This window comes from Ranitomeya imitator, chromosome 2 (genome assembly GCF_032444005.1).
Source record: "Ranitomeya imitator isolate aRanImi1 chromosome 2, aRanImi1.pri, whole genome shotgun sequence".
NCBI classification, from domain to species: Eukaryota; Metazoa; Chordata; class Amphibia; order Anura; family Dendrobatidae; genus Ranitomeya; species Ranitomeya imitator.
Window position 1 is genome coordinate 685432768 of NC_091283.1, and position 12632 is coordinate 685445399.

Genomic DNA, 12632 nt, shown 5'->3' on the forward strand with positions numbered 1-12632 from the left:
TCATAATTTTTAGCATAAATATATACAGTATATACATAAAATGCAATTCTATGTTGGCAGCAGCACGGGCAGCATGGTGGCTCAGTGGTTAGCCCTGCAGCCTTGCAGCGCTGGAGTCCTGGGTTCAAACCCCACCAAGGACAACATCTGCAAAGAGTTTGCATGTTCTCCCTGAGTTTGCGTGGGTTTCCTCCGGGCACTCCGGTTTCCTCCCACATTCCAAAGACATACTGATAGGGAATTTAGATTGTGAGCCCCATCGGGGAGAGTGATGATAATGTGTGCAAAATGTAAAGCGCTGTGGAATATGTTAGCGCTATATAAATAAAGACATTATTATTATTATATACACACACATGACACTATTCACACACACACATATATATATATATATATATATATATATATATACATATACTGTTTGATTTTTACAGATACATTGCTAAAAAGACAGAAAACTTTAATTGATCATATGCATTTTAAACTATTGCTTTAGAAATATGGATATACGTGTTTGTGTGGGTTTCCGCCCACATTCCTCAGACATACTGACAGGGAATTTAAATTGTGAGTCCCATCGGGGACAGCGATGATAATGTGTGCAAACTATAAAGCGCTGCGGAATATGTTAGTGCTATATAAAAAAAATAATAAGAAATATGTTAGTATTCACTCTGTTGTCATATTATAATGTATGGCTTATTCCTTTGATATCTACTAATACATTTTTACCAAATACAAGTTTATTTGATTTTATAAATATATGTATTTTACTTATAGACAATAGGGCAGATTTACTAATCTGTGTAATTTTTAGACAGTGTAAACTTAGGGTGTGTTTGCACTGTCTGATTATAGGGAATGTCCTATTCTCCTGAATCTTTCAGTTTAAGCAGGCTGCCAATCACCCAATGAGCGAGCAAAATACTCATTCTTTGGGAGAGATGATTTTTCTGCTTACTTATGTAAATAGGACATGTGCTGCCGAGAACAATAACAGTCCATGCGCACAGAACAATCATGTTACTGACCAATCTGTGTGCATGGGAAGTGCACATGCTATTAACGCTGCCGGTTGTCCAGTCTAAATGGACCTGTAGACTAGACAGTGGCTCATGCAGGCTGGTAAATGGGGTGAATATTTACACTGTCTAGTTGGGCTATCTATAAGTTGGCTTTCTTTTACTTCACTTTTTACGGCAAATATCTGGAGCACACTTTTTGTTATTTTGGTGAAATTAGCCATACCTTTTCTAAACACTTTAAAATGTGTAATGTGACGCTTACTTCCTCTTTGAATATATACATGTGGATGAGGCCTATGGAGTATACAGTAATGGAGACACAAATCACAAGCATGTCTACATCTTTGCACAGTCAAGCAACCTGTTATTCAATTTTCTTTTCACTGACGCTGAAGTTGCAAACACGAGAAATCTCATAGAGATTCAGTATAGTTCGGGTATCCTACATCATTCATTGGTTTAAGGTGCATGTACACTGGCTGATAGATGGGTATGAGTCTTCCTAAGAATGCTAGTTTCTCAATTATCAGCCTGTCTAAACTAAGCTAATCTCCCGATAAACTAGCAAAATGCTCTTTTGTAAGGCAAAATTATTTTTAAGTTTACGTAAAAATGTTTGTTCTCAGCAGCACAACATTCGGTGTAAACAGGACCTTTTCTGCTGAGAACATATTTATGGGCACAGAACAGTTGTAGTAAGGATCATACCGTGTGCTAGGATGGCCTGTCTAAACCTTCCATTAACTGACTGCTGATTTCCTTGTATGCAGCTGGTCAGCGTAACCCTATGGTTCAAAACTTAAGGTGCAAGTGTGCCTGACTGCAATGAGTTTGCTGACAGGATTACATAATGAGGGTGATCTTACAGAAGTGGTAATAAATGTGGTTGTAGTGTGACCTATTTGCCGTGCTTTATTACTAATATCTATACATAAGGCTTTCCACATACCGGGTTTGAAGCTTTTCCATGTAGTTTAATGTGTAGTCCCTGCAGTTGTGCTGCTTGAGGCCCAAGGTAGCATTAATACTGCATTAGAAGCATTACTCCCTGCCTTCCCCCTATCTCCAGGCTCCAAGTCAGGGTGGCTGTAATTTACAGTGTGTTATCTTTGTCTATAGCCAGCAAGCTGATATGAAGTAAATCAAGGTACGAGTAATGAAAGACTGAAAATTTATTCCTTGGAGCACACTTTAAAGTGTAGTATCTGTTATAGTGGCACTGCCTGAAGATTCTGAAATGAGACTCGGCTGACATGCCATAAAGAACCTCTGAGGCTCATGTTAATGCTGTTTGTCTGGGGTTAGTAATTGGGTTCTACTGATGAGTTGTGTGAAGACAAAGTGAGAAGCCAAGTACGGATTGTAAATCTTACATTGTTGGAACAAGAAGCAATCCTAACAAATATTGATCCTTGCTTTTGGCCGCAGGCTACAGGAGGGGAGGGAAAAAGAAGGCAGAGTCCTGCTGTGGCGCTGTGGTTTCAATTGCACCAATTACCTTTAGTGAAACTGACACTCGGTATGGGACATCACCAATCTCTTAAAGCGCATATTATCCATGATTAGACTTTTTTTTAGAACTTGCACCACAAAAGCGTGGGCGGCTGGTGCAGTATCTCAATTATCGCTTTCAGCCAAAACTACAAATAAAAGAACTGTACTTTGAAATCTCCTCTGAAAGGCAGCTTTTCCTCAAGCTTACTGCATTTACTTTTAGATTAACTTGCAAGGGTGATGGGGTCATGGCAGACACATCACTTAAAATCAAGTTTATGTAACTTTACAAGAGCAGCGATGCTGTAATTTGTAGCAGTAATATTGTGATGGCTTAAACCCCAGAGACGAGGGTCATAGTCTTCACACTATAGCTAGGTCTGAGCAACCAGGCATGTACGATTCTAATGCAGCTAGCTCATTGAAGAGAAAAGTGGAGAATAGTGTGTGTATGTATGTATGTGTATATATATATATATACTATATAATTGTCTAAAGGTCACTTCCGTCTGTCTGTCCTTCTGTCTGTCACGGATATTCATTGGTCGCGGCCTCTGTCTGTCATGGAATCCAAGTTGCTGATTGGTCTCGCCAGCTGCCTGTCATGGCTGCCGCGACCAATCAGTGATGGGCACAGTCAGATAAGTCCCTACCTACTCCCCGCAGTCAGTGCCCGCTCCATACTCCCCTCCGGTCACCGCTCACACAGGGTTAATGCCAGCGGTGACGGACCACGTTATGCCGCAGGTTACGCACTCCGTTACCGCTGCTATTAACCCTGTGTGTCCCCAATGTTTTACTATTGATGCTGCCTATGCAGCGTCAATAGTAAAAAAATCTAATGTTAAAAATAATAATTAAAAAAAAACCCTGCTATACTCACCCTCCGTAGTCCGAGGATGCGCTCGCGACTTCCGCCAGCTTCCGGTCCCAGAGATGCATTGCGAAATTACCCAGAAGGCGGTCTTCTGGGTAATTTTGCAATGCATCCTCGAAACGGGAGATGGCGGCAGCCGTGCGCCCATCGCCACAGCGCCGTTGGATCCCAGTGGGTGAGTATGTAACTATTTTTTATTTTAATTCTTTTTTTTTTAACAGGGATAGGTGCCCACACTGCTAAATACTGCGTGGGCTGCGTTGGCTACATGGCTGCTATATACTACCTGGGCAGTACTATATACTACATGGCTGCTATATACTATGTGGGCAGTACTATATACTACATGGCTGCTATATACTACGTGGACAGTACTATGTACTACATGGCTGCTATATACTACGTGGGCAGTACTATATACTACATGGCTGCTATATACTATGTGGGCAGTACTATATACTACATGGCTGCTATATATTATGTGGGCAGTACTATATACTACATGGCTGCTATATACTACGTGGGCAGTGTTATATACTACATGGCTGCTGTATACTACGTGGCCTGTGTTAGATACTGCGTGGGCAGCGTTATATACAATGCATCGGGTATTCTACAATATGTATGTATGTATGTATATAGCAGCCACATACTATATAGCACAGGCCACATACTATTTGTATGCTATATACTACATGGCTCCTATATACTACGTGGCCCGTGCTATATAGTATGTGGCTGCTATATACATACATATTCTAGAATACCCGAAGCATTAGAATTGGGCCATCATCTAGTATATATATATATATATATATATATATATATATAAAGGCCAAGTAGGTGGGGGGAGTTATAGCCTAGCACTACAAGTCCTGATTAGGTGAACCTGGATAACTATGACTAGATCCAGGCCATGTGTTCACTGGTCAGTCAGCTGGGGAAGCTGAGCAGGATGGGTTGTGTTGGAGCTGGAGAGGGACACGACAGAATTTATATGAGAGGAGACTGCAAAGGTTGTGTACACCAAACTGCAAGTAACACTGGTTATTATGGACAAAAGCTGTTTTGTGTGACTGAACTGGGACAAGCTCAGACCTCTCTGAGTAGACAAGGTTTATATCATTTAGTTAGCACCTGGACAAGGCTAGGGATTTTATGTTTATGGTTTTGCTTTTGGTACTGTTTAACCAGTGAAAGTAAACATTATTTTTGTGTGATATAAAAAACCCTATTACTTTGTGGATACCCGAGAGAGTCAACCCCTACAATTTACACTCCAGAACAGTCTAGATCAGACTCCCCAAACTCCAGTACTCCCGGACCCCAACAGGTCATGTTTTTAGGATTTCCATACTGCTGCGCAAGTGAGAGTACTCCTGATACTTCCATCGCCTGTGCAATACTAAGGAAATCCTGAAAACATGACCTGTTGGGGTCCGGGAGGACTGGAGTTTGGGAAACATTGGTCTAGATGGTGCAGCCACATACCAAACTGATTCAGAGTTCAGTAAGATAATCATGGATTCCTGCCTCTGTGCAATATATCCTTTATACCCAAGTTGTTCAGTCTCCAGATCTGGACTGTAAAGATGGGAACAGGAAGTTAAAACTAAATTTAGAGAAACACTAAACTTTTACATGAATGATAAAAGTAAAAATGTTGCCCACAACATTTGATCACCTGCAGAATTTTCTACAGCTCATAAAATCTACAGTTGTCACCACTCTGTTGTCAGGTATCTTAGGACCAGGGGCTCATTCCATGTTCCTATCAATAGGGGCACCTTAGCTTTCCGTTTCTTGGATTACTTCTGTTGGTGAAGATGCCGGGCCACATACCTTGCCTTAGCTCTCAGTCTGAACCCCTCCCCCACCCAGGGAAGAGGGGAATAGTAATGTATTACACCACCCAGACTAACAAGGTAATACAAACAGGGATACAGGAAAATACCAATCATACAAATATACTCACAGTAACAACAGAGGTATACACAAGGAAGTGGAGGTTAATGAAAACACAAAAGTAGGAGAAGAAGGGGATTAGCACACATCCAAAACCTCACAACAGTCTCAGATAAATCCACCAAACGCCTTCTCCAACAACAACGACAAACCACCATCTCCAACCATGCAGCATAAGATTCTCTGGCAATGAGTGCTTCCCAGGGCCAAGATTATATAGTAGATGGGAGTGGCTAACAGTGAACAACTGAGAACCCTAATGCAGGAAAGCTTCCAAGAGCTCTCAATGGAGCAGATTAACTTCCGCACTGATAAAAGAGGCCAGCACCATTTAATATGAAGGTGAAGTGCTTCTAATCAGTGCAGGAATAGGAGAAGTCAGAAACTGCAGTCTTCTGGCTCCTCTCTGTTGTAGACAGCGAGGGCAGGCGGTAAGGCTTCTCCTGCAACCAATTGTCTTATAGCTAGACACAGATTGGGATTAGGACATCAAGGAGAATTATTAAATATCTCTGTATTTTAATTGCCCAAAATCTTATCAAATTACATATTGCTGTGAATTCTAAAATAAATAAATAAACATATAAATATTTTTAAATTAAAGTTCCTGATAAAGGCATTGACAGCAGGGCAATGCTGAAGATAAGAAGTATTACAGCTGCAGTTTGGCTCTTTTATGCTTCCATCGGCACCGCTGTAAGGAAACTGGAAATGACAAAAAGCGCAATAAGGTCTTGTCTAGGTAAAATTAGGATAGACATGCACAATCGTTCTCACCAGATTGGGTTGTGTGCACACAACCACTGAAAGGCTTAGGCTGCTGCAGACCAATGAGGAGAAATCAAGTAAACTCGAAACAAATGGGTTAAACTGGGCTGCAGGCAATTTTTCTTTCAGGCAACCTTCACTCCATTTGTACTGTGTCGATGGTGATTCCAAGAAAACGAAGACAGGTGGTGGGACCTTATGTTTTCCATTGAACTAAAGGAACCCCAAAATGCAGAGCCACCCATTCTATCAACATTAATAACAATTGGCTAACTGGGGAACTTGGTGGACCAATACATAAAAAATCATCTAAGTATTAAGTAACCGATGATATCCTAGTCACATCACGTATTGCCCATTACGAAAATGAACTTAACGCCTCAAACAAAGCACATAACAATGAGCACCCCATTGGAAGACATTTAATATTCATTGTCCCTAAAACAAACTAACAAATTAACAATGTAAACTATCAGGATGCACGGGTTGTAAGCGAAAAGCAGATTCAATATCCATTTTGCTAGCAGCGCACCACTTCCGTAACTCCTAACCCACTTAACTGCCTCATCAAAGGAGGTATAAATCACAGAACAAAGCTCTAGATTGATACCATCACTCACTGAAAAACCCTTTTGGAAACATAGCTGTTGAATAAGCCCAAATTTATTCGGATCCCATTTAGGCACCACCCCCCTAACGGTGAGACTATCGAATTAGACAAAAGTGGGGATTTGAATGGACCTGCAATCCAACCCTCTGTACTGAGACCCCCGTTGTCACAGGTTAGCTGGAATAACTGCCTTCCCATGAAAGGACTGTCTAAAACGTGCCGGTGCTATCACCTTCACCTATAAGCCTATATCTTTATGGTCCCAACAAATACTGGTCTGTACAGCTTTTCTCTGCCTAAACTGCTCATCATACCTCAATCAGGTTTGACCTTCATATGTGCGATGTGCTGCCCGTATTGCAACCAATTTACAAAAGTCTGTGGAATTAATGCCATTTACGCTTTTTCTCTTCTTCTTCTTTTACTCTCATCTGTTTTCTTTCCTTTATCCAAGTTAACTTTCTCTAATGGAAGTAGCGAGAATATCTCTACATATTAATGTTTCCTACTTTTCTTCTCTTCTACTTCCTCCTTTAAATGAGGCCCTCGAGGGTCTTCAAAACAAACATACTGCTTCAGAAGCAACCTCCACTATTTGAGCTGTAGAATTACCTCCAGCAGTCCACACAGTGACAGGGGACTGCCCTAGACCACCAATAACTCTGTCAAGACGTTCCAACAATTGCTGGACACCACCCAACAAATTCCCCAAATCTCTCCTGTCTGAATATAATACGCCCTTTCTAGACCCACTACTCAAATTACACTGTGATGGACCTGATTCTTAACTAACTCTCACACCTTGACCACCTTGACGATTGGTTGATGGGCTCACACTATTTGATTATATCAAATTCTGTGCAAAGCGTCTCTTAAATATTTTCCTAATGTTCAAAAGCCATTTTGCTATTCATATTTCATATATTTCATATTAGACATGCTTTTGCACGATAGAGTGCAACCTTTTTTGTATATTTATGTATGGAGGTAGCTGCTCCTGGTATGCACCTATTCACACTAGTTTGGATGTGCGAGTCTTTTTTCTGTCATAACTCTCACACCTGTCATAGCTGCATTGGAAAAAGATGAGCAGCACATAGAAGCATACTCACCAGACTGAGACGGCACCCGAAACTCACCAACTGAAGGTCCTGAATCTCGGCGATCATCATCCCTTGAATCCAGCGTTAACTCTCCAGTTGTCTGACCATACCTTCCTAATTCAGGCAGATCACTTCCTGCAGAAACGATAACCAAGGACCGAACTGAAGGCTGCACTCCATCTCCAATTAATCCACCCATCTAGTGGCAGGAAGCCTTGTCCTGTTATAAGCTGCAGTCTTAGGCTTCACCTACTCCTGCTTCAGCTGCCTAGAAGGACTCCTCCCTGGCTGAGATCTGCGACCCAGGGCTGGATGGGACAGATGTTGATGAGAAGGGTCCCTGCTGGGGTTCCTGTGGCGCTGCTAAGGTCTTGGAGACATATTAGGTGGAGATGTTCGGCAGCCTGGTCCTGCGCGACCACCGTGTCGGTGTTGCTTTCACCTCACCGCTGAGAACAGGCCCGCCGACGTTCTCCTGAACACAGGACATCACCCTGGCCCCATTTGTGCCATCGGTAGCAGCCAAGAGCTTCTATAAGACTCATTCAACCACTGACATCGCTGACCATGTCACCTCAGTAGAGGAGGTAAAGTACGGATACCTTTTGCTGTGGTAACCCCGTACTGATTGAGGGCCTCTCAATCCCTCTCTCCTTTTATATGTGCCTGCTCTTTCTTGCAACCTCCACCATATTACTGCCCCCTTAACCCCTTTATGACCTCGGATGGGATAGTACATCCGAAGTCAGATCCACTGCTTTGATGTGGGCTCCGGCGGTGAGCCCGCATCAAAGCTAGGACATGGCAGCTGTTTTTAACAGCTGACATGTGCCCACAATAGAGGCGGGTGGAATCGCGATTCACCCATCGCTATTAACTAGCTAAATGCCATTGTCAAATGCTGTCGGCAGCATTTAACTAGCGTTTCCGGCAATGGGTCACATGATCGGGGGTCAGCGATGTGTCGGCATGACAACCAAAGGTCTATTCTAACCTTTATGGTTGTTAATGCCAGATTGCTGTGAGTGCCACCCTATGGTCGGTGCTCACAGCCATGCAACAATTCTACTACATAAAAGCGATCCGAGCTTCGCTCCTATGTAGCAGAGCTGATCAGGCTATGCCAGCTTCTAGCCTCCCATGGAGGCTATTGAAGTATGGCAAAAGTAAAAAAAAATGTTTTAAAAAATATGAAAAAAATAAAAAAAAATATAAAAGTTTAAATCACCCCCCTTTCGCCCCATTCAAAATAAAATAATAAAAAAATTAAATATACACATATTTGGTATTGGCCGTGTTCAGAATTGCCCAATCTATCAATAAAAAAGGATTAACCTGATAGCTAAATGGCATAGCGAGAAAAAAATTCAAAATGCCAGAATTGTGTTTTTTTGTTCACTGCGACATTGCATTAAAATGCAATAATGGGTGATCAAAAGAACATATCTGCACCAAAATGGTATCAGTAAAAACGTCAGCTCAGCACGCAAAAAATAAGCCCTCAACCAACCCCAGATTATGAAAAATGGAGACGCTACGGGTATTGGAAAAATGCGCATTTTTTTTTTTTTTAGCAAGGTTTGGAATTTTTTTTTACCACTTAGATAAAAATAACCTAGACAGGTTTGGTGTCTATGAACTCATAATGACCTGGAGAATCAAAATGGTAGGTCAGTTTTAGCACTTAGTGAACCTAGCAAAATATCCAAACAAAAAACAAGTGTGGGATTGCACTTTTTTTTGCAATTTTACCGCACTTGGAATTTTTTCCCCAGTTTCTAGTACATGACATGCTAAAACCAATGATGTTGTTCAAAAGTACAGCTTGTCCCGCAAAAAATAAGCCCTCACATGGCCAAATTGACAGAAAAATAAAAAAGTTATGGCTCTGGGAAGGAGGGGAGCAAAAAAAGAAAACGCAAAACTGAAAAACCCTGGGGTCATAGAGAGGTTAAGCTTTGGACCTCACTAAACACTCCCCAGCTACATATAAGCTATTTAACCCCCTGGTTGCCCTACAAAGCTGAATCATGGGTCACTATGTCCATAGCTCTGCCAGGGCTCTATTTTTTCTTCTTTCCTTTCCCACCCCTTGGTTGAACTTGATGGACATGTGTCTTTTTTCTATTGTATTAACTATGTAATTATGTAATACTAGATGGTGGCCTGATTCTAACGCATCGGGTATTCTAGAATATGTATTTATGTATGTATATAGCAGCCATATATTATATAGCACAGGCCACGTAGTATATAGGAGCCATGTAGTATATAGCAGACAAATACTACTTGGCCTGTGCTATATACTATGTGGCTGCTATATACATACATATTGTAGAATACCCGATGCGTTAATACAGGCCACGCAATATATAACAGTGGCCATGCAGTATATAACAGCCACGTACTATAGAACACAGCCCACGCAGTATATAGCAGCCACGCAGTATATAACCCAGGCCACGCAGTATATAACAAATGGCCACGTAATATATAGCACAGCCCACACAGTATATAGCAGCCACGTAGTTTATACCACTGCCCATGCAGTATATAGCAGCCACGTAGTATATAACACTGCCCATGCAGTATATAGCAGCCACGTAGTATATAACACTGCCCACGCAGTATATAGCAGCCATGTAGTATATAACACTGCCCACGCAGTAAATAACAGTGGCCACGTAATATATAGCACAGCCCACGCAGTATATAGCACAGTCCACGGAGTATATCACATATCCCACATACAGTAGTATATAACACTGCCTATGTAGTATATAGCAGCCACACGGTATCTAACACAGCCCACGTAGTATACAGCAGTGTGGGCACCATATCCCTGTTAAAAAAATAATTAAAATAAAAAATAGTTATATATTCACCCCCTGGGATCCACCGAAGCTCAGGCGATACGCGCGCGGCTGCCGCCATCTTCCGTTCCCAGGATGCATTGCGAAATTACCCAGATGACTTAGCGGTCTCGTGAGACCGCTAAGTCTTCTGGATAATTTCGCAATGCATCACCGGGAACGGAAGATGGCGGCAGGCGCGAACGACTCGGTGGACTACGGAGGGTGAGAATAGCAGGTTTTTTGTTTTTTTTAATTATTTTTAACATTAAATTTTTTTACTATTGACGCCACATAGGCAGCTTCAATAGTAAAAAGTTGGGGACACACAGGGTTAATAGCCGCGGTTGCGGAGTGCGTTACCCACGGCATAACGCGGTCTGTTACCGCTGGCATTAACCCTATGCGAGCGGTGACCGGAGGGGAGTAAGGCACTGACTGCGGGGAGTAAGGAGTGGCCATTTTCTTCCGGACTGTGCCCGTCGCTGATTGGTCATGGCTGTTTTGCCGCGACCATTCAGCGACTTGGATTTCCATGACAGACAGAGGCCGCGACCATTGAATATCCGTGACAGACAGACAGAAGGACAGACAGAAAGACGGAAGTGACCCTTAGACAATTATATAGTAGATTGGATTGGTCACTCAAATATTTTTGGCATAGACGGACATATAAAGCATTCCTAGTGATCATAATCAATATTAAAATGGAAGTCCACTGAGTTTTACTGATTTATGTAGTAACGAAGACCTCAATTATCAGCTCTTACCAAAGTTTGTTCAAATCCCTTCCATGCATCTAATAAACTCCCTATATTGTTGTACGTTTGCAACACAGCTGACTAATGTATTGGAGATATGGAATAAGAGCAGGATTATTTTGTGGTCTTCAGTTCCTGATAAAATGTGCAAATCACCATACTCTTTAAATTTGCATTGCAGTAGCCATTCGTGACCATTTAGCCAGTTTGCAAATACAAGCTTTCACTGAGGAAGAATGAGGATGTACATTGTAATTAAGGTTACATGATAAATTGGAATCAAACATAATAAAGAATAATTATTAGCTTGGTAATATATCAAGTGATTAACTAGTTGTATGAACAAGCCTTACCTTGTATAGATTATGTATGGTGACATGAAGTCTAGTGGACATCCAATAATCAATTCATGTGCCTAGACAATGGTATCATTTTGATAATATATATAATGACTGCTCCCTCTATTAGTATATTGTTTTCCACTCAGTGAGTGGAGATTCTTTTGCCTATATTATATACTTTAGCGGGTAAATGCATTTTATGACATTGAAGTCTACTCAGAACCAGCATTACAACCCGGGCAATTGCCAAGGTTCTGAGCAGCCTGTACCAGTGCTGACGCCTGCAAGTTGTTCCCCGCTTGCTCAGAGCCCTGGTACTTGCAATACTAATTTCTCCCTGTTCCACCACTGCGGCGACTTCTGCGTCTTCTGAGTGTGACATTTCAGTTCAGAGAGCACAATGACATGACTAGTGTGTGCCCTCTGCTTGAACAGTCACAGTGCAGACAGCCGGAAGACGCCAACGCTGAGGAGTCCAGAGCAGCGGCCAGCGAGGAGAGGTGAGTATTTTATTTATTTTTTTTATTTTGGAGCAGTATATGGGGCCCATTATATACTGGAGCATCATATGGGTCCCATTATATATGGGGCATTATATTAGGCCAATTATATATAGAGCATCATATGGGACCCATCGTATACTGTAGCATCATATTTGGCCCATTATATATGGAGCATAAAAAGGGGCATATTATATATGAGCATAATATGATGCTCCATATACAGTGGGTACGGAAAGTATTAAGACCCCTTTATACTTATAACATGTGATATTTCTGTTTTTCTTTTTTGATACATTTGCAAAAATTTTTAAATTTCTTGTTTCTTGTTTCAGT